Raw genomic sequence first — 23,704 nt, 5'->3', positions numbered from 1 at the left:
CAGGAAAAGAAAACAAAAACAGACATGATCAAATAATACTGTCTTAGTCTGTTTTATGTTGCTATAACAGAGTACTACAGACTAGTAATTTACAATAAACAGAAATGTATTTGGCTAATAGCTCTGGAGGCTGGGAGGTCCAATGGCATACCACCAGCATCTTGAGAGGACCTTCATGCTGTGTCATCCTGTGGCAGAAGGTGGACTGGCAAGTAAGTGCAAGAGACAGAAAGGGAAACAGGGCCAAACTTCATCCTCTTCACTCCCAAGACAATTAACCCCCTCCTGTGAAAACATCATGAATCAATTCAAGCGGCCTCTGCCCTTATGACCTCATCACCTCTTAAAGGTCCCACCTGGTAATACTGTCACAATAGCAATTAAATTTCAACACCACTTTTGGAGGGAATATTCAAACCATAGCAAGTACAAAGTTTCAGTTACACAGGACACATAAACTTAAGTGATATATTGCACGGAATGGTGACTATAATAAATAAAAATGCATTGTGTATACATATATTTTCTATTTTTCCTTTTTTGAGACATGGTCTCATTTTGTTGCCCACACTGGAGTGCAGTGGTGCGATCTCAGCTCACTGCAACCACCTCCCCAGTCAAGCAACTCTCCTACCTCAGCTTCCCGAGTAGCTGGGGCTACAGATGTACACCACCACGCCCGGCTAATTTTTGCATTTTTAGTAGAGACGGGATTTTTGCCATGTTGGCCAGGCTAATCTCGAACTCCTGACCTCAAGTGATCCACCCGACTTGGCCTCCCAAAGTGTTAGAATTACAGGGTTGAGCCACGGCACCTGGCTGCATTGTATATTTCAAAATTGCCAAAGAAGTAGATTTCAAATGTTTTACCTCAAAAAAAGATAAGTGTGTGAGGTACTGAATTCATCAACTAGCCTGATTTAATCATTACATTTTTGTAAACATACATTGTGCCCCTTAAATATATACTTTAAAAATTAAATTTTAGGCTGGGCATGGTGGCTCACGCCTGTAATCCCAGCACTTTGGGAGGCTGAGGCAGGTGGATCACAAAGTCAGGAGATTGAGACCATCCTGGCTAACATGGTGAAACTCCGTCTCTACTAAAAATACAAAAACAAAATTAACCGGGTGTGGTGACGCGTGCCTGTAGTCCCAGCTACTTGGGAGGCTGAGACAGGAGAATAGCGTGAACCCGGGAAGCGGAGGTTTCAGTGAGCCAAGATCGCGCCAGCCTGGGCAACAGAGCAACACCCCGTCTCAAACAAACAAAAAAAATGAATTAAAAAAAATAAAATTTTATGTATTTTAAAAAAAGAAAAAAACTGGTCAGACGCAGTGGCTCACACCTGTGATCCCAACACTTTGGGAAGCCAAGGCAGGTGGATCACCTGAGGTCAGCAGTTTGAGACCAGACTGGCCAACATATGAAAACCCTGTCTCTACTAAAAATACAAAAATTAGCCAGTCGTGGTGGCACACACCTGTAATCCCAGCTACTCAGGAGGCTGAGGCAGGAGAACTGCTTGAACCCAGGAGGCAGAGGTTGCAGTGAGCCAAGATCACACCACTGCACTCCAGCCTGAGTGACACAGTGAGACTCCATCTCAAAAATAATGTAACGTAACGTAACGTAACGTAACGTAACATAACATAAACTAAACTTAGTTGAGCCTGGTGGCATGCACTTGTAGTCCCAGCTACTCAGGAGGTTGAGGTGGGAGGATTCTTTGAGCCCAGGAGTTCAAGTCTGCAGTGAGCTGTGATCCTGCCACTGAAACCTTGTTTGTAAAAATAAACAAATAAATAAATAATTTTTTTAAATTAGCAAACAAAAATTTTGTTTTCATTTTTGAGATAGAGTCTCACTCTGTTGCCCAGGCTGGAGTGCAGTGGCGTGATCTCAGCTCACTGCAACCTCCACCTCCGGGTTCAAGCAATTCTCCTGTCTTAGCCTCCCAAGTAGCTGGGACTACAGGCATGCACCACCATACCCAGCAAATTTATATATATATATATACACACACACGTTTTTTTTTTTTTTTTTTTTTTTTGAGATGGAGTTTCACTCTTGTCATCCAGGCTGGAGTGCTGTGGCATGATCTCAGCTCACTGCAACCTCTACCTCCTGGGTTCAAGTGATTTCCCTGCCTCAACCTCCTCAATAACTGGGATTATAGGCACCTGCCACCATGCCTAATTTTTGTATTTTTAGTAGAGATGGGGTTTTGCCATGTTGGCTAGGCTGGTCTCGAACTCCTGACCTTAAGTGATCTGTCTGCCTCGGTCTCCCAAAGTGCTGTGATTACAGGCAAGAGCCATCACACCCAGCCTAATTAAAATAATGTTTTCTTAAAAATTGGATGTTATCAAAAATTTTTTAATTTGTCCATAAAAAGACAATATCAACAGAGTAAAAAGACATCCCATAAATAGAAGTAAATATTTACAAATCATATATCTGATGGAGGATTAATAGCCAGCAGATATAGAGAACTCTTACAACTCAACAACAACAAACCTGATTCAAAATGGGCAAAGGACTTGAGTAGGCCTTTCTCCAAAGAAGACATATAAAGAGCCAATAAGCACATGAAAAGATGCTCAACATTGCTAATTATTAGGGAAATGCAAATCAAAGCTACAATGAGATGCCACTCGCACCCATTAAGATGGCTACGCTCAAAAAAACAGAAAATAACAAGTGTTTGTGAGGATGTGGAGAAATTGGAATCCTTGTGTACTGCTGGTGGGAATGTAAAAAAGCTATACCTGCTGGGGAAAACAGTATGTCAGGTCCTCAAAAGATTAAAAATGAAATTACCATATGTATTAGTCCATTTTCATGCTGCTGATAAAGACATATGTGAGTCTGGGAAGGAAAAGAGATTTAATTGGACTTACAGTTCTGCATGGCAGGGGAGGCCTCGGAATCATGGTGGGAGGCAAAAGGCACTTCTTACGTAGCAGCAGCAGGAGAAAATGAGAAGGATGCAAAAGCAGAACCCCCCAATAAAACCATCAGATCTTGTGAGACTTATTCACTACCAAGAGAACAGTATGGGGGAACCGCCCCCATGATTCAAACTATCTCCCATGGGTCCTTCCCACAACACATGGGATTTATGGGAATACAATTCAAGATGAAATTCGGGTGGGGACACAGAGCCAAACCATATCATTCCACCCCTGGCCCCTCCAAATCTCATGCCCTCACATTTCAAAACCAATCCTGCCTTTCCAGCAATCCCTCAAAGTCTTAACTCATTTCAGCATTAACCCCTAAGCCCACACTCCAAAGTCTCCTCTGAGACAAGGCAGGTCCCTTCTGCCTATGAGCCTGTAAAATCAAAAGCAAGCTAGTTACTTCGTAGATACAATGGGAGTACAGGTATTAGGTAAAAATAGCTGTTCTAAATGGGAGAAATTGGCCAAAACAAAGGGGTTACAGGGCCCATGCAAGTCTGAAATCCATCAGGGCAGTCAAATTTTAAAGCTCTAAAATGATCTCCTTTGACTCCAGGTCACACTGACACAAGAGGTGGGCTCCCATGGTCTTGGGCAGCTCTGCCCCTCTGGCTTTGCTGGGTACAGCCTCCCTCCCCACTGCTTTTACAGGCTGGCGTTGTCTGTGACTCTTCCAGGAGCACAGTGCAAGCTGGATCTGCCATTCTGGGGTCTGGAGGATGGTGGCCCTCTTCTCACAGCTCCATTAAGTGGTGCCCCAGTAGGGACTCTGTGTGGGGGCTCCAACCACACATTTCCCTTCTGCACTGCCCTAGCAAGGTTCCCATGAGAGCCCCGCCCCTGCAGCAAACTTCTGTCTGGGCATCCAGGTGTCTCCATACATCTTCTGAAATCTAGGCGGAAGTTCCCAAACCCCAATTCTTGACTTCTGTGCACCCACAGGCTCAACACCACATGGAAGTTGCCAAGGCTTGGTGCTTGCACCCTCTGAAGCCATGGCCCAAGCTCTACCTTGACCCCTTTCAGCCACGAATGGAGTGGCTGGGATGCAGGGCACCAAGTCCCTAGACTGCACACAGCATGGAGACCCTGGGCCCTATCCACAAAACCATTTTTTCCTCCTCAACCTCTGGGCCTATGATGGGAGAGGCTGCCACAAAGGTCTCTGCCATTTCCTGGAGACATTTTCTCCATTGTCCTGGGCATTAACATTCAGCTCCTCATTACTTATGCAAATTTTTGCAGCCTGCTTGAATTTCTCCTCAGAAAATGGGATTTGCTTTTCTATTGCATTGTTAGGCTATAAATTTTCTGAACTTTTATGCTCTGCTTCCCTTTTAAAACTGAATGCCTTTAACAGCACCCAAGTCAACTCTTGAATGCTTTGCTGCTTAGAAATTTCTTCCACCAAATAACCTAAATTATCTCTCTCAATTTCAAAGTTCCACAAATCTCTAGGGCAGGGGCAAAATGTTGCCAGTCTCTTTGCTAAAACATAACAAGAGTCACCTTTGCTTCAGTTCTCAACAAGTTCCTCATCTCCATCTGAGACCACCTCAGCCTGGATTTCATTGTCCATATCATTATCAGTATTTCATCAAAGCCATTCAACAAGTCTCTAGGAAGTTTCAAACTTTCCCACATTTTCCTGTCTTCCTCTGAGCCCTCCAAACTGTTCCAGTCTCTGCCTAGTACCCAGTTCCAAAGTCGCTTCCACATTTTCGGGTATCTTTTCAGCAGCACCCCAGTCTACTGGTACCAATTTACTGTATTAGTTTCTGTTTTTACACTACTGATAAAGACATACACGAGACTGGGAAGAAAAAGAGGTTTAATTGTTCCACACGGCTGGGGAGGCCTCAGAATCATAGTGGGAGGAAAAGGCACTTCTTACATGGTGGCAGTTAGACAAAATGAGAAAGATGCAAAAGCAAAAACCCCTGAAAAACCCATCAGATCTCATGAGACTTATTCACTACCACGAGAACAGTATCAGGGAAACCATCCCGTGATTCAAATTATCTCCAACTGGGTCCCTCCCATCACAGGTGGGAATTATGGGAATACAGTTCAAGATGAGATTTGGGTGGGGACACAGAGCCAAACCATATCATCACATGATCTAGCAGTTCCACTTTTGGATATGTATTCAAAAAAATTGAAAACAGGGTCTCAAAAAGATATTTGCACATTCACATTCATAGTAGTATCGTTCACAATAGTCAAGAGGCAGAAGCAATCCAAGTGAACATCAACAGATGAATGGATAAGACTGTGGTACATAAACATATACAATGGAATAGTATTCAGTCTTAAAAGGAAGGAAATGCTAACGTAGGCTACCACATGGATGAACCTTGAGGTCATTGCGGTAAGTAAAATTAGCCAGTCACCAAAAACAAATACTATCTGATTCCACTGGTGTGAGGCACTCAGAGTAGTCAAATTCATAGAGACACACAGCAGATTGGCTGTTGCCAGGGCTACGGGTAGGCGAAAATAGAAAGTTAACGGGCACAGAGTTTTAGTTTTACAAGATGAAAGGAATTCTGAAAATGGATAGTGGTGATTGTTACACACCACTATGAATATATTTAATATCACTGAACCATAGACATGAAAATGGTTATAGGGATGGCCAGGCATAGTAGCTGAAGCCTATAATCTCAGCACTTTGGGAGACCGAGGCGGGCAGATCACCTGAGGTCAGGAGTTCAATACCAGCCTGGCTAACATGATGAAACCACGTCTCTACTAAAAATACAAAAATTAGCTGGGCGTGTTGGCAGGCGCCTGTAGTCCCAGCTACTCAGGAGGCTGAGGCAGGAGAATGGTTTGAACCTGGGAGGTGGAGTCTGCAGTGAGCCAAGACTGTGCCACTGTACTCTAGCCTGGGCAAAAGAGCTAGACTCTGTCTCGAAAAAAAAAAAAAAAAAGGTTATAGGCATGGTGGCTCATACCTATAATTCCAGCATTTTGGGAAGTTGAGGCAGGAGGATCGCTTGAACCCAGGAGTTCAAGACCAGGCAACGTATTAAGACCCCATCTCCACAAAAAATTAAAAAGTTAGCCAGGCATGGTGGGATGGGGTGAGGTGGGGCAGGGGGGTCACTTGAGCCCAGGAGTTAGAGGCTGCAGTAAGCTATATGATTACACCACTGTACTCCAGCCTGAGCAACAGAGCAAGACCCTGTCTCAAAAAAAAAAAAAAAAAAAAAAACAGTTTTACATGTATTTTTTAAATTGGAAAAAAATATTGCAGGGATCCCAATTATAAAAAAAAAAGACTTATGGGTTTCCTTCCAAAGTAGAAATGCAGAAATGGAAAAATGAGTTTTGGTTGCTATGGAAATAGGAGTTGGCTGGGCCTGCAGGAGCAGCAGCTGGAGGGGAACAAGTGGCCGGGAAGTTGGCTCTGTGACAGAGGGGGGCTTCCGGCTGGGGATAAGACAACAACAGGCTTCAGCAGGGAGAGTAGGAGGTAGAAAGAAGAGAGAAAAAGAGACAGAGACTGTCTCTAGACACTGGCGCCTGTGAATTCTGCAGACATTTGGATACAGAGGTGGGTGTGTGTGCCTGAGTGTCTGTGTCGCATATGTATCCCCAGAGGCCAGAAAAACAAGATGCAAAATAAACTCAATGCCTGAAAAAGAACACAGTTTCACCAGCTATCCTGAGGGCAAGAAAGCCCCCAAACCGCTGAGTGACAGAAGAGGAAAGGCCTGCCATTGAAACGCTTTCTGGCGTATGGGGAAATGCCTGAGTAGGGCTGGCCGTCACACTGTGTTCCCTCACCTTTGTCCTCAGCACAGTTCTTCAAACTGAAACCGAGGTGGGCCAGAAACACAGACGACAAAATCCCCGCAGGGTGAGCAGGACAGTGGGGATGGGCGAGCTGATGGCTCTGTTTCTTCTGCAGCTCTGAGTGACTGTTACTGCTTCAGTCTCCATGATGCTGGGGCTCTGGGGTCTTCTCGCCTGGGGCTTTAAAGGCACCTGAATGTTCTCAGAATCACTTTCTGGGAAGATGTGTTGATTAGGCCTACAGTGATGACAAGTCTTTGCTGGTCCCCAGGAGGGCTCACCTGAGGGAATATTATGCAATTCCCATTCCTACCCCAGGAAGAGGAAGCCCCAAACCCTTTCTTACAATCACAGTGGGGTGAATGGGTAGGGGCTCACATTTTTGAAATGCCTTAAACCTAGGCTTTTGACTCTTTATAACACTGTCATTGTCTATATACACCGTCTCTGAGACACACTGAAAGGACCAAACAGTTCAAATTGACTACCATACTAGTATCTTGTTTTGCATTTCTTCATTTTTAAATATATCAAGAGCCTCAAAAACGAATGTGAGTATTGAAAAGAACACAATACTTAGGAATAAACTTAATCAAGGAGTTGAAGGTCTTCTACACCGAAAACTACAAAACACTGGTGAAAGAAGTCAAAGAAGACATAAGCAAATGGAAAGTCATCCCACGATGGCTTGGAAGACATAATATTGAGATGTCAGTGCTACCCAAAGCGATCTACAGAGTCAATGTAATTGCTATCAAAATCTCAATGACTTTTTTGCAGAAACAGAAAAATCCACCCTAAAATTCATAAGCAATTCCAAGGGACCCCAAATAGCCAAAATAATCATGAAAAAGAACAAATCTGGAGGACTCACACATCCTGATTTCAAAACTTATTACAAAGCTACAATAATCAAAGCAATGTAGTATTTGCATAAAGAAAGACATGTGGCCAGGTGCGGTGGCTCACACCTGTAATCCCAGCACTTTGGGAGGCCAAGGCAGATGGATCACTTGAGGTCAGGAGTTTGAGACCAGCCTGGCCAACGTGGTGAAACCTCGTCTCTACTAAAACTACAAAAATTAGCTGGGTGTGGTGGCGCATGTCTGTAGTCCAGCTACTCGGGAGGCTGAGGCAGGAGAATCACATGAACCCGGCAGGCAGAGGTTGCAGTGAGCCGAGATCACGCCATTACACTCCAGTCTGGGTGACACAGCAAGATCCCCCCAAAAAAAAGAAAGAAAGGGAGAGAGAGAGAGAGAGAGAGCGAGAAAGAGAGAGAGAAATAAAAAGGAAGGAAGGAAGGAAGGAAGGAAGGAAGGAAGGAAGGAAGGAAGGAAGGAAGGAAGAAAGGAAGGAAGGAAGGAAAGAAGGAAGGAAAAGAAAGGCAGACAGACATGCTATTCACATGCAAAAGAATGAAGTTGTGTCCTTAACCTTACATGACATACAAAAAGTAACTCGAAATGGATCAGGCCGGGCGCGGTGGCTCATACCTGTAATCCCAGCACTTTGGGAGGCCGAGGCGGGCGGATCACGAGGTCAGGAGATCGAGACCATCCTGGCTAACACGATGAAACCCCATCTCTGCTAAAAATACAGAAAATTAGCCAGGCGTGGTGGCGGGCGCCTGTAGTCCCAGCTACTCGAGAGGCTGAGACAGGAGAATGGTGTGAATCCCGGAGGCGGAGCTTGCAGTGAGCTGAGATCGCGCCACTGCACTCCAGCCCGGGCAATGAGCAAGACTCCATCTCAAAAAAAAAAAAAAAAAAAAAAAGAAAAGAAATGGATCAAAAACTTAAAATATAAGAGCTAAAACCATAAAACTCTTAGAAGAAAATATAGAAGGAAAACTTTATGACATTGATTTGGCAATGATTTCTTGAATACAACACCAAAAGCACAAAAGAAAAAAATACATAAATTAAACATCAAAATTTAAAACTTTCTGTGCATTCAAAGGACATAATTAACAGACTAAAAAGGCAATCCACAGAGAAAATACTTGCAATTGTTATCTGGTAAGGGACTGATATCCAAAATAGATAAAGAACTCCACAACTCAACAACAAAGAAACAAACAACCCAGTCTGATTTTAAAAATCAGCAAATGCCTTGAATAGATATTTTTCCAAGGAAGATATACAAATGGCCAGTAAGCACATGAAAAGATGCTTAACATCACTAATCAGTAGAAAACTGAAAAGTCAAAACCACAATGAGATACCACTTCACACCAGGATAGGATAGCTATGATCAAAAAACCCACACACAAACAGAAAATAACAAACGTTGACAAGGATGTGGAGAAATGGAAACCTTAGTGCATTGTTGGTGGGATGTAAAATGGTACAGAAACTGTTGAAAATGGTATGGTGATTCCTTGAAAAATGACACACAGAATTACCATAAGATCCAGCAATCCCATTACAGGTATATATTCAACAGAATTGCAAGTAGGAACATAAACAGATATCTATACACCCATGTTCAGAGCAGTGTTATTCACAATAGCCAAAAAGTGGATACAACCCAAGTGTCCTCCAACAGACGAATGGATAAACACACTGTGGAAGATACATACTATAGTCTATTATAATGGAATATGAACCTTGAAGACACTAGGCTAAGTGAAATAAGCCACTCACTAAAGGATAAATACTGTGTAATTCTACCTAGATGAGGTACGCAGAGTAGCCAAACTCACAAAGACAGAAAGTAGAATAGTGGTTGCCAGGGATGGGGTTAAGGGGCAAAGGGAGTTGTTTAATGGGGACAGAGTTTCAGTTTGGGAAGATGAAAAAGAGTTCTGGAGATGGACAGTGGTGATGGTTGTACAACAACGTGAATGCACTTAATGCACTGAACTAAAGAAAATGCAGGCTGGGCGCAGGGGCTCATGCCTGTAATCCCAGCACTTTGGGAGGCCAAGGCAGGTGGATCACTCGAGGTTAGGAGTTCAAGACCAACGTGGTCAACATAGTGAAACCTTGTCTCTAGTAAAAATACAAATATTAACTGGGCGTGGTGGCACGTGCCTGTAATCCCAGCTACTCTGGAGGCTGAGGCAGGGAGAATTGCTTGAACCCGGGAGGCAGAGGTTGCAGTGAGCCAAGATGGCACCACTGCACTACAGCCTGGGCAACAGAGCAAGACCCTGTCTCAAAAAAATAAATAAAAATAAAATAAAATAAGAAAAGAAAATGCATTAAGATAGTTAAAATGGTAAATTTCAATGTCATGTGTATTTTACCACAATAAAATATGTGGATATATACAAAATAGTGGAAATGACCTAGGGTCAGCCTCTCAGCCTCTGCAAAGTTCAGCCCTCACAGGCTGCCCAGTCAGGCCCAGTTAGCACTCAGGATATGGCATTTCCCCTACTTCCTTTGTCTTGTCAAAACTTACCGCAGGTGCAAACAAGTCAACAAGCTTGCACTGAGCCCAGTGTGTGCAGGTGGGAGAGAAAGATGAACAAAGATGAGAATTGTTCAGGGAGAGGACAGTGTACCTTGCTTTGACACAGGGTTAAAAGTGATGAGGGCTGCAGAATATGAGGGAACACAGTAGAGTGGGTGCTGTGGCAGTTCCCAGGAGGAGAGGGGACTTCTTGCCTGGCTCTCTTGGGTGGTGTCACAGAGGAAGTGGTGCTTAAGGTGGGTTTCAGAGAATGAGGATGTGCAGATGTGTGCCTTGTGTTTAGCTGAAGTACTGTGTGACTGAGAGGTGGAGGTGGGAGAGAATGCTGGATCGGTGGGGAAGAGAAGGCGACCAGTGAGAAAGTAACTCGGTACAGGAGCACCTGCCACACAAGCCTGTTGTCTTGTTACCTTGAAAAGTGGTGTTCGGATCCGGAGTCAGATCCAGAAGGAAACTGAATGGCAGACTAACAACAATAACAACTTCTATTCATAGAGGACTTACTATGTGCCTGTTGCTTAATAACCTTAAGCAGCAGGTAGTGATATTAGCTCTATATTTCAGCTGAGAAAACTGAGGCTCAGGAGGTTAAGCAACTTATCCAAGATCAAACACAGCCAGTAAGTGATGGAAGTGGGGCAGGAATCCAGGCCTACATGGGTTTCACATTTTTATTTATTTATTTTTGAGACAGGGTCTGGCTGTGCCAGGCTGGAGGACAGTGGCACAATCTCAGCTCACTGCAGCCTTGACCTCCTGGGCTCAAGCAATTCTCCTGCCTCAGCACCCCGAGTAGCTGGTACCACAGGCACATGCCAGCATGCCCAGCTAATTTTTTTTTCCTGTAGAGATGGATGTCTCACTATGTTGCCCAGGCTAGTCCCAAACTCCTGGGCTCCAGTGTGGGCTGCTCAGTGACTCCCTTCCAAGACGACACTATGAAAAAGAGGAAAATGAGTAACTTTACAGTGGAGAAACCTGACAAATGCCACCTTAGCCACCTGGTAATAAGTCATGTTGATAGTACAGATGCTTGATGTGATGTGATAAAAATGACATTTTACTTCTGTGGTCTTCCTCTTCAAAACCCACAACCCTCATCATGAGAAAAATATGAGGTGAATTCCAGTAGTGGGGTATTTTACAACATATCTGACCAGTATTCCTCAAAACTCTCCAGGTCACCAAAACCAAGAAAATTCATAGAAAATGTCACAGCCAATGGGAGACTAAGGATACACAACAAATAAATGTATAGTGGTTTCAAGCCCATTTTTGTTGGTATTTTTAAAAAAAGATATAAATGTAATTTGGTATTCTGGATGGGATCCTGGGACAGAAAAAGAACATTAAATAAACACTAAGGGAATCTGAATAAACTATGTTTTCAGTTAATAATGTATCACTATCAGGTTGTAATAAATGTACCATATCAAGTATCAATATCAGTTAATGTAACAAATGTACCATAGCAATATAAGAGGTTAATAATAGGAGAAACTGGCTCTGTGGCTCATGTCTGTAATCCCAATACTTTGAGGAGGCGAGGCAGGCAGACTGCATGAGCCTGGGAGTTCAAGACCAGCCTGGGTAACACAGCAAGACCCCATGTCTACCATAAATAAAAATATTAGTTGGGCATAGTGGTATGTGCCTGTACTCCCAGTTACTTGGGAGGCTGACGTGGGAGGATGGCTTGAACCCAGGAGACAGAGGTTGCAGTGAGCCAAGATCGCACCACTGCACTTCAGCCTGGGTGACAGAGAGAGACCCCATCTCAAAATTTTAAAAAATAATAATAATAAGGGAAATTGGATATAGGATATGTGGGAACTCTGTAGTATTGTCTCTCTTTTTTTTTTTTTTTTGGTAAATCTAAATTTTACCAAAAATATATAAAGTCTTTCAGAAACGGATTCCTGAGTCACATCCTCAGAAACTGGCCTGATAATATGCATTGACACAGGTGTAATGGACTTGTGAATGACCACAGCCTCTCTGTCCCTGCCTGCTGACTGACTAAAGAGAAGGAGCAGACACAGCAGTGCATGCAGAGAAAGAACCTATAGCTCACACGAAGAACACTGTATGGCTTTCCTCCCAGCCTCCCTGAGGTTAAATATGGTGTCTCTCTCATTAGACTAGCAGCCTTCCTAGGGCAAGAGCTGGGTCTCCCCTGTGAGACAGGGCAGGGGCCACCTCTCCTCCAGGAGCTCAAGGTCTCTCTCAGCTCCAGGTGCCACCGATTCTCTGTATGCATTTACTTTTCTTTTAGGTAAGTCCATTTCTCTATATGGGTAGAAAGAGAGGCCACGTACATAATGTACATTTTTTTAAGGCTGGCAAAAGGTCGGCTTGCTCCAAAATACTAAGACTCCTAACTCTTTAGATAAGCATAACCAAGGCTAAAAAGCAGCAAACTCGATGACTTGGGTTTAGTACCTAAATTTCCTCTGCTGACTTATTGCTTTCTTTAGTACCCCAGGCCCCAGTCATAACTGAGTGATAACAGTAGTAAGAGTCTAAAATTGTGATGCTGCTGATTCTATATTTCAGCAGAGAAAACTAGGCTCAGGAGGTTAAGCAACTCATCCAAGGTCACACACAACCAGTAAGTGATGGAATTTGGGTAGGAATCTCAGTTTGTTTGATAATGGAACAAACCTCAACACCCCAGCAAACTGCCTCCTGATTGCAAGAAGTTCTTACTTGGGGGTACGGAGTAAGCCACCCCAAAATGTGAGGAGAGTAGACATCAGTGGACTGCACACAGCATCTGTGATTACTGATTTGCAGAAGTCCTTAAGGACAGGACAGGATGTGTCTCCGGACAAAACTGGAAGAGCAAAGCCTGGAAATTAAATCAAGACTCAACAAAACAAAAAGCGAGCCAACTGCATTAACATAAGCTGAAGGAATCATAGGTAGAGAGAAATGGTGATGTGTGAGGAGCTCTGAAAAATCAGAACCAAAGAGCAAGTCTTTGAGAGTCATTGTCTTCTACATTGTCCAGAGTAGTGGAAACTCTGAAAACCAACTTGAGCATTACAGGCAGCTCAGAGGTCTGGCCAGAGCTTCCAGGAATACTCTTTTTTTTTTTTTTTTTTTTTTAATTTAAGACAGGATCTGGCTTTGTTTCCCAGGCTGGAGTGCAGTGGTGTGATCAGAGCTCACTACAGCTTCAATCTCCCAGGCTCAAGCCATCCTCCCACCCAGCCTCCCAAGTAACTGGGACTACAGGCGCTCGCCCCAACATCCAGCTCATTTTTAAAATTTTTTGTACAGATGTAGTCTCACTATATTGCCCTGGCTGGGTTTGAACTCCTGGGCTCAAACAATCCTTCTGCTTTGGTCTCCCAAAGTACTGGGATTACAGACATGAGCCATCGCACAGGGCCAGAATACTCTCTTGCTAAGAATCTTAGGGCTGGTCCAGGGAGCAGTAGGAAGGAAAACATGCAGTGATCGATCAGACATTTCTATCACAAGCACAGAAAGGGGGAATTATACTAGCAGTGCTGTCACTCTAGACTCTTGTATCCCTCAGAGTACAAATATCTTAGGCTCTCCTGGCGATTAAAATCCTTCATTTTGCTCACCTTGCTTTGATTCCACGAAAACCAACCTTCTAACTAGATTCTGACATTCCCACAAGAGAAAGAGTGTGCTGACAAGTTGACATGGAGGTTTCAGACTGCATTGTAGTTGCTTCTCCCCTTGTGATTTCTCTCTTTTCTCTCTTTCCTTCCTTCCTTCCTTCTTTCTTTTTTTTTTTTTTTCTTTTTGAGACAGAGTCTCGCTCTGTCGCCCAGGCTGGAGTACAATGGTGCGATCTCAGCTCACTGCAACGTCCACCTACTGTGTTCAAGTGATTTTCCTGCCTCAGCCTCCAAAGTAGCTGTGATTACAGGCATGTGCCTGTAATAGCCACATGCCTGGCTAAAGAATTTTTTAGTAGAGACGGGGTTTCACCATGTTGGCCAGGCTGGTGTCGAACTCCTGACCTCAGGTGATGCACCCACCTCGGCCTCCCACAGTGCTGGGATTACAGACATGAGCCACTGTGCCCAGCCTCCCTTGTGATTTAATACGTGTGCAGCCCGGCTTCCTCACCGGGCTCTGGTGAATTTGGTTAGTCCACCCCTTTCAGCCTGGTTAGCTCCAAGTGCACTGAAGAACCTTCATCTCTGGCCCGCAGAGAACCAGGATCACTAGCCTCCAGCCCACTGTACTGCTGGCCCTAGGGGGGTTTTCCCTGATTGACAGCTGCCCCCCCACTTTTTGATGTCACTCTCAAGCTGCCCTTTGTCATGTAAGTCACCCCAACCACAATCTCCCTATCCTGAGCCCCCAGAATGAGCTGTGGGAGACCTGCAGAAAAACAGCTAAGGCAACAAAATAACTTTATAGGTTATGTTGAAGAAACAAGAACAATGAAGAGGCCCTGTGCTCGGGGGGAACATGCTAAGAACATGCAACAGAAACGAGTAGAAGGAACTGGCAATGCTTAATCTAGAGCACAGAAGATCTGGGAAGGCCAACCAGTTCTCTGTCATCAAACATCTGAAGAACTGTGGTGACGGAAAGGGAACAGACTGATCTTCTGAGGCTGTAAAGAAAATATGCCAACCAGGCCACATGTGGTGGCTCATGCCTGTGATTCCAGAACTTTGGGAGGTTGAGGCAGGAGGATCATTTGAGGCCAGGAGTTTGAGACCAGCCTGGGCAACATAGCCAGAACTGTCTCTACCAAAAAAAAAAATTTAGCTGGACATGGTGGCTCATGTCTATACCCCTAGATACTCTGGAGGCTGAGGTGGGAGGATGGCCAGAGCCTAGGAGTTTAAGCTGCAGTGAGCTAAGATCACAGCACTGGACTTTAGCCTAGGCAACAGAGTGAGACCCTGTCTTTCTTAAAAAAAAAAAAAAAAAAAAAAAGAAAGAAAGAAAAAGAAAAAGTATGGCAACCAAACGGCAGTAGATACAGGGAGACAGATAAAAAAGGGGAACCTTTTAGGGCAGTTTTCCTCTAACTTCAGTTATCCAAATATCACCTTCACATTTTTTTCGTGTGTGTGTGTACGTGCGTGTATGTCAAATTTCAGAGAAGCAGCATAATTCTGCAATTTAGAGCACAAATCTGGAGTAGGACCACCTGGGTTTATTTTCCAGCTCATCATTTCCTAGCTATATCACTTTGGGCAAGTTATTTAACTTCCCTATGCTTGTTTGCTCAGTAGTAAAATGGGGCAAAGAGTCCCTACCTCAAATAGTACTTAACCCATGTTGGTGAGGATTAATTAAATGATTTGAATGACGTATGGAAAGTGCTTAGAAGAGCATCCAGCACTTAGTAAGTACTCAATAAGTGGTGGATATTTTATATATATATATATATATTTTTTTTAATTAATTTTTTTTTGAGACGGAGTTTCACTCTTGTTGCCCAGGCTAGAGTGCAATGCCATGATCTTGGCTCACCACAACCTCTGCCTCCCAGGTCCAAGCGATTCTCCCCTTAGCCTCCCAAGCAGCTGGGATAACAAGCATGTGCCCGACTAATTTTGTATTTTTAGTAGAGATGGGGTTTCTCCATGTTGGTCAGGCTGCTTTCGATCTCCCAACCTCAGGTGATCCACCTTCCTCGGCCTCCCAAAGTGCTGGGATTACATGCGTGAGTCATCACGCCTGGCCCTATAAATGTTTTTTTGTTTTAATAATTGGGGTCTTGCTTTGTTTCCCAGGCTGGAGTGCAGTGGCACAATCATAGCTCACTGTAACCTCGAACTCCTGGGCTTAAACCATCCTCCCATCTCAGCCTCCTAAACAGCTGGATTACAGGCACGCATCACTACACCCAGGTAATTTTTTAAATGTTTTGTAGAGATGAGGTCTCACTATGTTGCCCAGGCTAGTGTCCAACTCCTGGCTTCAAGTGATCTTCCTGCCTCTACTTCCTAAAGTATTAGGATTACAGGCATGAGCCACTGCATCTGGCCTATTATATTTTATTCTATCCTCATATCATCGATACTCTTATTTAATATTTTTCTTTAAACGGACACATGATTTATATACATGTATTTTAAGGAAAACCTTATATTACTACCATACATGAAAAGCCATGTACAGATGGAAACTGTAAAGATAAACATAAAAGCAAACAATGTTATTAGATTGTTACAGTTTTAACAATGTTATTAAATGGTCACACTTACTGCTGCCTCTTAAATGCCCTGAACTGGAGGACTGCTATCTTTCCAATGAAAGGGGAGACAATCAAGTGTTACAGTAGCATTCTAGTACTTTGCCCAGACTTCTGTTGACTGCAGTCAGAAGGAAGAGTCCCAGTCCCACAAGTTGGAGGAAGTGAAAGGCCAGCGTGGGTGGAGCACCTGCTCTGGGGAGACAGGGCAGCCCCAGGGGTGAGAGGCAGGCAGAGCAGGATCAAAGAGACAGCTCAAAATGGAAAAATCCCTTTCCTATTTTGAGACTTTGTGCTCTTGGGTACCCTGTCTCTCTCTTTGCCACACCAAAGTCATCTCACAAGACCCCTTGTGGTATGAGTTGCACATCTTAGAAAGCAAAGTCAGAAACACTTTGTTGGATGCCCCACCCGTACTCCTCAGCTCACCGGAGGTTACCTGCAGACATTTCCATATGCCCTGGGTTACCTCTCACTTCTGCTTTAAGTCATTTTCTGGCCTCAGGGTGTGCACAGCAGAAAGTTAGCGAGACAACCCTCAGTAATGAGGGATGGGAGTCAAGGATATACCCCAGTCTCCCTGCCTTTTCCTGGGACACTTCTGAAATATTTTCTATAGTCTCTAAGTCCCTGAGGGATGAAGACACAATTGCCCAGTGGAAACTCACTCATCAACACCTTTTTTATTGGCTTTTCTCCCTTTCTCAGTTAATTTCACTCTCACTGGGCTTCCTGGGATCATTTCCGAAATAAATTTCTGGCACCCGAATCCTTTTCTCATGATCTGCTTTGGGGAAGCCTACAACTATGATATAGCTTTAAACTTCTGTCAGTGGAATGAATTGCCCAGGGAGATGTGAAGTTCCATTTTACTGAGGACTCAAGAAATGGCTGAGAATGTTCAGTGGAGATCCACAGGTCACATAAGGACTCAAACTAGATGAACACTTAGTATTCTTTTTGTGTGTCTGTCTGTTTTGTTTTGTCTTTTTTTTGTTTTGTGTGTCTGTCTGTTTGTTTGTTTTAAAGAGACAGCATCTTGGCCAGGCACGGTGGCTCATGCTTGTAGTTCTAGCACTTTGGGAGGCTAAGGCAGGTAGATCACCTGAGTTTGAGACCAGCCTGGCCAACACGGAGAAACTCTGTCTCTACTAAATATACAAAAATTAGCCAGGCATGGCAGCGGGTGCCTATAATCCCAGCTACTAGGGAAGCTGAGGCAGGAGAATCGCTTGTACCCGGGAGGCGAAGGTTGCAGTGAGCTAACTAAGATCATACCATTTCACTGCAGCCTGGGCAAAAGAGAGAAACTCCATCTCAAAAACACAAAACAAAACAAAAAAAAGAGATAACATCTTGCCCTGTCACCTAGGCTGGAGTGTGGTGGTGGTACAATCATGGCTCACTACAGTCTCAAACTCCTGGTCTGAAGTGATCCTCCCCCGTCAGCCTCCCCAGTAGCTGGGACTGCAGGTGCATGCCACCATGCCCAGCTAATTTTTGTTCGTTTTTTGAGACAGGGTCCCCCTCAGTTGCCCAGGCTGGAGCACAGTGGCATGATCATGGCTCACTGCAACCTCAAACTCCTTGGCTCAATTGATTCTCTCACCTCAGCCTCCCGAGTAGCTGGGACTACAGGTGCACCACCACACCTGGCTAATTTTTCATTTTTTTGTAGATATGGGGTCTTGCTATTTTGCCCAGGCTGCTCTAGAACTTCTAGACTCAAGTAATCCTCCCACCTCAGCCTCCCAAATTTCTAGAATTACAGGTGTGAGCCACCAATCCAGGCCTCAGCTAATTTAAAAATTTTTTTAAATAGAAATGGCACTATGTTGCCCAGCCCGGCCTTGAACTCCTGGCCTCAAACAATCCTCCTGTCTCAGACTCACAAAGTGCTGGAACTACAGGCATGAGCCACTGCATCCAACCTACTTAGTATCCTTCTGATCCTCATGTCTCATTATTCTGGATCAAGAGTCAGCAAACTACAGCCCATGGGCCACATCCAGCCTACTGCCTGTTTTTGTATAGCCTGTGAGCTAAGAATGGTTTTTACATTATTTATTTATTGTTTGTTTGTTTGTTTGTAGAGATGGGGGTCTTGCTATGTTGCCCAGGCTGGTCTTGAACTCCTGGCCCCAAGCAATCCTCCCTCCTCAGTCTTCCAAAGTCCTGAGATTACAGATATGAGCCACCATGCCTGGCCAGCTTTTACATTTTTAAATGGTTGAAAAAAATGTTTAAAGAATAATATTTTGTGACACAGAAAAATTATGTGAAATTCAAAACTTCAGTGTCCATAAAGCTTTATTGGAACCCAGACATACTCATTTGTTTACATACCATCTACGGCTGCTTTTACGCTACAGTCACAGTTTCTCACCAACATTACAAGAAACGACATTACTCGAGGACTTACTGTACGTCATTCCACTTAAAGTTGCAGTTTCTAAGAACCTATCGATGACATTAAGTGAGAATTTACTGCAGCTGCAACTGAAACCCTATGGTCCATAAAGCTCAAAATATTTACTCTCTGGACCTTTAAAGAAAAAGTTTGCTGATGCCTGTTCAAGGTCATTATCCTGCAGAGACAACAGGTAGATGGAGGCCTGGCTGCCCCAGGAGTAGGGAGGCCAGTCCCCAGACCTAGTATCTGGGGGCAGTTTGAATCAGAACTTCACATTTCCTTTTGCCACATCTTTATGACCATGGTCATTACTCTCACCCTCTGCAAGTACCTAAGACTCTTTCACAGAGGCATTCATGTCTTTATACCAGGAATATTTTTTGTTTAATTTTTTTTCCATTTTTCCATTTTTCTTGTTGTTAAAGATAGAGGTGGAGGTCTCACTATGTTGCCCAGGCTAGTCTTGAACTCTTGGCATTCCTTCCACTTCTGCTTCTCAAAGTGCTGGGATTACAGGCATATGCCACTGTGCCCAGCCACCAGGAATATTTTTCTTTTTTAAAGGACATGAGAAATTTTCTTCTCCACACCTGCCACTATCCCACGTGGTTTCATCCACACTTGATCACTTTCACCACCACTTAGTTACTGATTTCTCCCCAAAACAAACCAAACCTCCAGCCCACGTCCTGAGATTTCTGATCAATACCCAAATGTTGGCCAGGTAATCCCAGTGCTTTGAGAGGACAAGGCAGAAGAAACACTTGAGTCTCGGAGTTGGAGACCAGCCTAGGCAATGTAACAAGACCCTGTTTAAAAAATTAGCTGGGCATGATGGTGTGCACTTGTAGTCCCAGCTACTTGGCTGGGAGGGAGGATCCCTTGAGCTCAGGATGTTGAGGCTGCAGTAGCTATGATCATACCACTGCAGGAGGCATGGGTGACAGAGCAAGACCCTGTCTCTTAAAAACAACAACAAAAGAAACCAAAAACCAACAAAACAAAAAAAAACCCAAATGTCTGGTCAACATTGATTAAGTTGGGGGCTAGGGGGTGTTGCTGCTTACCAGCAGTACAACTTTGGGCAAGTCATTTAATAGCATGGAATGTCAATTTCATCATCTCTCAAAGGCGGAAATGATCCTGTCCAACCTGCCAGGATTACCGTGCTAATCGGATGAAATGAGAGCTGCCCACAAGACACGGCGCCGCCTGGCCCCAGCCTCTCTGCTCCCTTTGACCACCACACTCCCTGCCCACTGGCTTTCCTTGAGTCCCCTGGCCTTGCCAAGCTCTTGGCTCTGTACATGCCAACCTTTCTGCCAGAAACATATTTTCCTCACCCCACCTTCTGCCTGGCAGATCAACGCATAACCTTGGTTTATGTGTGTTTCTGTTTAAAGACACCTTATAGGCTGGGCACTGTGGCTCAAGCCTGTAATCCTAGCACTTTGGAGGCCAAAGTGGGTGGATCACCTGAGATCAGGAGTTCGAGACCAGCCTGGCCAACATGGTGAAACCCCGTCTCTACTAAAAATACAAAAACTAGCTGGGTGTGGTGGCATGTGCCTGTACTACCAGCTACATGGGAGGCTGAGGCAGGAGAATCGCTTGAACTCCGGAGGCAGAGACTGCAGTGAGCTGAGATCGTGCCCCTGCACTCCAGCCTGGGAGACAGCATGAGACTCTGTCTCAAAAAAACAAAAACAAATACAAAAGATGCCTTATTGGATATATATAGTTGATATATATACATATTATTCATTAACATTGAACTTAGCCAACTGCACTATAACTCATGTCTGAACGAAGCTTACCCAACAGACATGCTTTCTCTGTAAGGCATATCACAGCTTTCTCATGCTTAGGAACACTAGACAGCACGTCAACAGTACACTTGGGGCCATTTCAAACAGCGACATCGCATACAGAAACGCACAAACATGCAAAAAATGTGGCACTAAGTACGCCACAAAAGGGACACTTGTTTATAGCACAAGAGCTGAAACCAGAAAGCAGCGTGTCCTCCTGTTTGCCCTTGGCTGGGAATGTGCAAGTTGGGTGACTCAACTGTTTCACTATTCTACGCGCATCCATATATGACTGTGAAAGTGTCATGGATATTGATTTGGAAGTTACACAAACATGTTTTTTCTTTCTTTTTTTATTTTTATTTTTTTGAGATGGAGTTTCGCTCTTGTTGCCCAGGCTGGAGTACAATGGCGTGATCTCGGCTCACTGCAACTTCCACCTCCCAGGTTCAGCAATTCTCCTGCCTCAGCCTCCCAAGCAGCTGGGATTACAGGCTCCCGCCACCACGCCCAGCTAAATTTTTGTATTTTTAGTAGAGATGGGGTTTTGCCATGTTGGCCAGGCTGGTCTCGAACTCCTGACCTCAGGTGATCCACCCACCTCGGTCTCCCAAAGTGCTGGGATTACAGGCATGAGCCACTGCGCCCGGCCTTTCTTCCTCTTATTTTTATTTATTTATTTTTTTAAAATGAGCCTAAGTCTCGCTATGCTGTCCAGGCTGGTCTCAAACTTCTAAGCTCAAGTGATCAGGCTGGTCTCAAACTCCTAAGCTCAAACTCCTAAGCTCAAACCTCACTCTCCCAGAGTGTTGGGACTACAGGTGTCAGCCACCACACCCGGCCACAAACACATTTTTTAAAAAAATTCTTTAATTATATAATTTTTAAAACAAAGAGATGGGGTCTTACTGTGTTACCCCGGCTGATCTGGAACTCCTAGCTTCAAGTAATCTTTCTGCCTCAGCTTCCCAAAGTACTAGGATTATATGCATAAGCAACCATGCCTGGCCACAAACAAATTTTTTTAAAACATTATTCAATGTATATAATTTTTAAGCAAACAGGGCCTTGCTATGTCGCCCAGGCTGATCTGAAACTCGTAGCCTTAAGCGATCCTCCTGCCTCAGCCTCTCAAAGTGCTGGGATTACAGGGACAAATTTGCAAATTCAGAACTTGTGAATAATGTGTTTCTCTCATTCGGGGCTGGCGGAATTCTGTCTTACTAACATTTTATCTCTAGCATCTGGAAAACTGCCTGGCCCACAGTAGGCTCTCAATAATAAATGTATTTCGAATGAACAAATGAGTCAGTTCAGTGGAAGTGCACAGCTCACAGCAGTGATAGCTAGTGTTTGTGAAGACACACCACGCGCCTGCCCCACGCATGCTGTCCTGGTCAACAAGGGAAACAGCAGAGTATAGTTCTTTTGCACCTGCGCTCAAGAGCAGACTGCCTGGGTTCAAATATGGGACATGTTTCTTATTAATTAATTATATAACCTTGAGCAAGATCACTGGCCTCTCTGAGCCTCAGTTTCCTCGGCTATCAAATGCAGTATTCATGGTACTACCTTGGAAGTTATGGTCAGGAGTCAACGTGGCCCTGCACAGAAAGCCTCTAGCACAGGGTGAACCCTTAGTAAACAGTAGCTTTTATTGTGAATAATTCCCACGGCAACCATAAGAGTTATCACACCATTTTGCAGATACAAACACTGAAGCTGAGGATGGTTCAGTGAGTTTCCAAGGTCACATAGAAAGAAGGGCTGCCTCTGGGGATTCTCTGCCCATGCTAGTAACACTGCTGTTATATAAATATAAGGGGTCGGCGGGGCGCAGTGACTCATGCCTGTAATCCCAGCACTTTGGGAGGCCGAGGCTGGAGGATGGCTTGAGCCTAGGAGTTTGAGACCATCCTGGGCAATGTAGTGAGGCCCCATCTGTATAAAACAAACAAACAAACGTAAGGGCTCATTTTTAGTAGTTATAAAAGGGCCCTTGCTTGTTATAAGGCCTCTCACTGCCTGATCAGCTAGGTTTGCCAAAATGAGGAAGACAGCTCCAGCCAGTCTCCTGATCTTCTCTGGGATCAGGGTGGGGAGGAACCCCCTTCCTACCCGTAAACCCCAAGAGTCTTCTCTCACACTCCACACTGGTGTCTTTCTGTTCCCTGCCCATTTTGAGTTCAACCCTTTCAGAACCAGCCCTACTGTGGGGGGTGGGGGATGGTAAGTATGTTATCTTGGGTTTGACAGTACAAAGGCAGAGGCATTTCCTGCTTAAAAGGCACATGAGAAAGGAGGAGGAGGGCGAACTGGAGGAAGAGGAGGAGGGAATCACCAGCATTCTGGGTTAGAACAAACAAATGTCCTCCGTTTTTCTCCAACTCCCTAGATCAAGGGTCCTCAAATTTGGCTGCCAGCTGGAATCTCCTGCAAACATTTTAATACCCAGATGTCCAGTCCCCAACCCAGACCAATCACATCTGAGCCTCTGGGGGGGTGGAACTAGGGCATCGGTATTTTTTTAATGCTCCCCAAGCAACGCCAACGTGCAGACAAGTTTAAGAAGTGGTGCTCTGGACCTTATCAGCACTCCGCTGCCACCCTGGAGTGGCGCTAGGCGACAGTGGCTGCTTTCCGCTTCGAGGACGCGCGGCTTGGGGATTCGGGCATGCTCTCGGAGGCGAGCGCTGGGGAGGATGCGAGCGTGCCAGCGACCTGGTGCTCTGCCTTGCTTTAGGCCCAGCTCCGAGACTGCGGGTCTCTGGGTGCCCCCCAGCTACAACACGCGCTGCCGCCCCGACTCCTCCGGTTATCTCTGCAGACCGCAAACTGTGCCCAGCGGCCGCCCCGCTGTCCACCCCAACCTCAGAGGCTCCAGGGAGACGCCCGGAGCTCAGGAATCTTACCTTGGCTGCCGGCGCTGCCCTCCAGTCCCCGGAATCCTGGGACTCAGGTTCGAGCTGTCGCGGTCGCTGCGCCTATGAAGCGCCCACTAGAGCGCAGGCGCCACCTAGTGGGCGCGGGGCGGCTGCGCAGAGACCGAGCTGGCAGGCGGGAGAGCAGTCCAGGGCGGAA

At 44.9% G+C, this 23,704-nt stretch overlaps 1 protein-coding gene across 3 annotated transcripts in view; it reads right to left on the bottom strand.

Annotated features, from left to right (window-relative positions):
* CHD9 (chromodomain helicase DNA binding protein 9) overlaps window positions 1-23,622 on the bottom strand; it is a 274,674-nt gene extending 251,052 nt beyond the window's left edge. For 2 of the 3 annotated variants that reach the window (XM_038008481.2, XM_038008485.2), the window contains exon 1: window positions 23,536-23,621. The gene's annotated coding sequence lies outside the window, so the exon portion shown is untranslated. Of the gene's footprint in view, window positions 1-23,535 lie in introns of all 3 variants that reach the window. The other variant, XM_038008486.2, reaches the window with a different exon arrangement.
* Window positions 23,623-23,704: the final 82 nt, after the last annotated feature.

The sequence above is a fragment of the Chlorocebus sabaeus genome, chromosome 5 (genome assembly GCF_047675955.1).
Source record: "Chlorocebus sabaeus isolate Y175 chromosome 5, mChlSab1.0.hap1, whole genome shotgun sequence".
Lineage (NCBI taxonomy): Eukaryota > Metazoa > Chordata > Mammalia > Primates > Cercopithecidae > Chlorocebus > Chlorocebus sabaeus.
The sequence above is the reverse complement of the archived record's forward strand: the minus strand, read 5'-3'. Positions and strand labels throughout refer to the sequence as shown.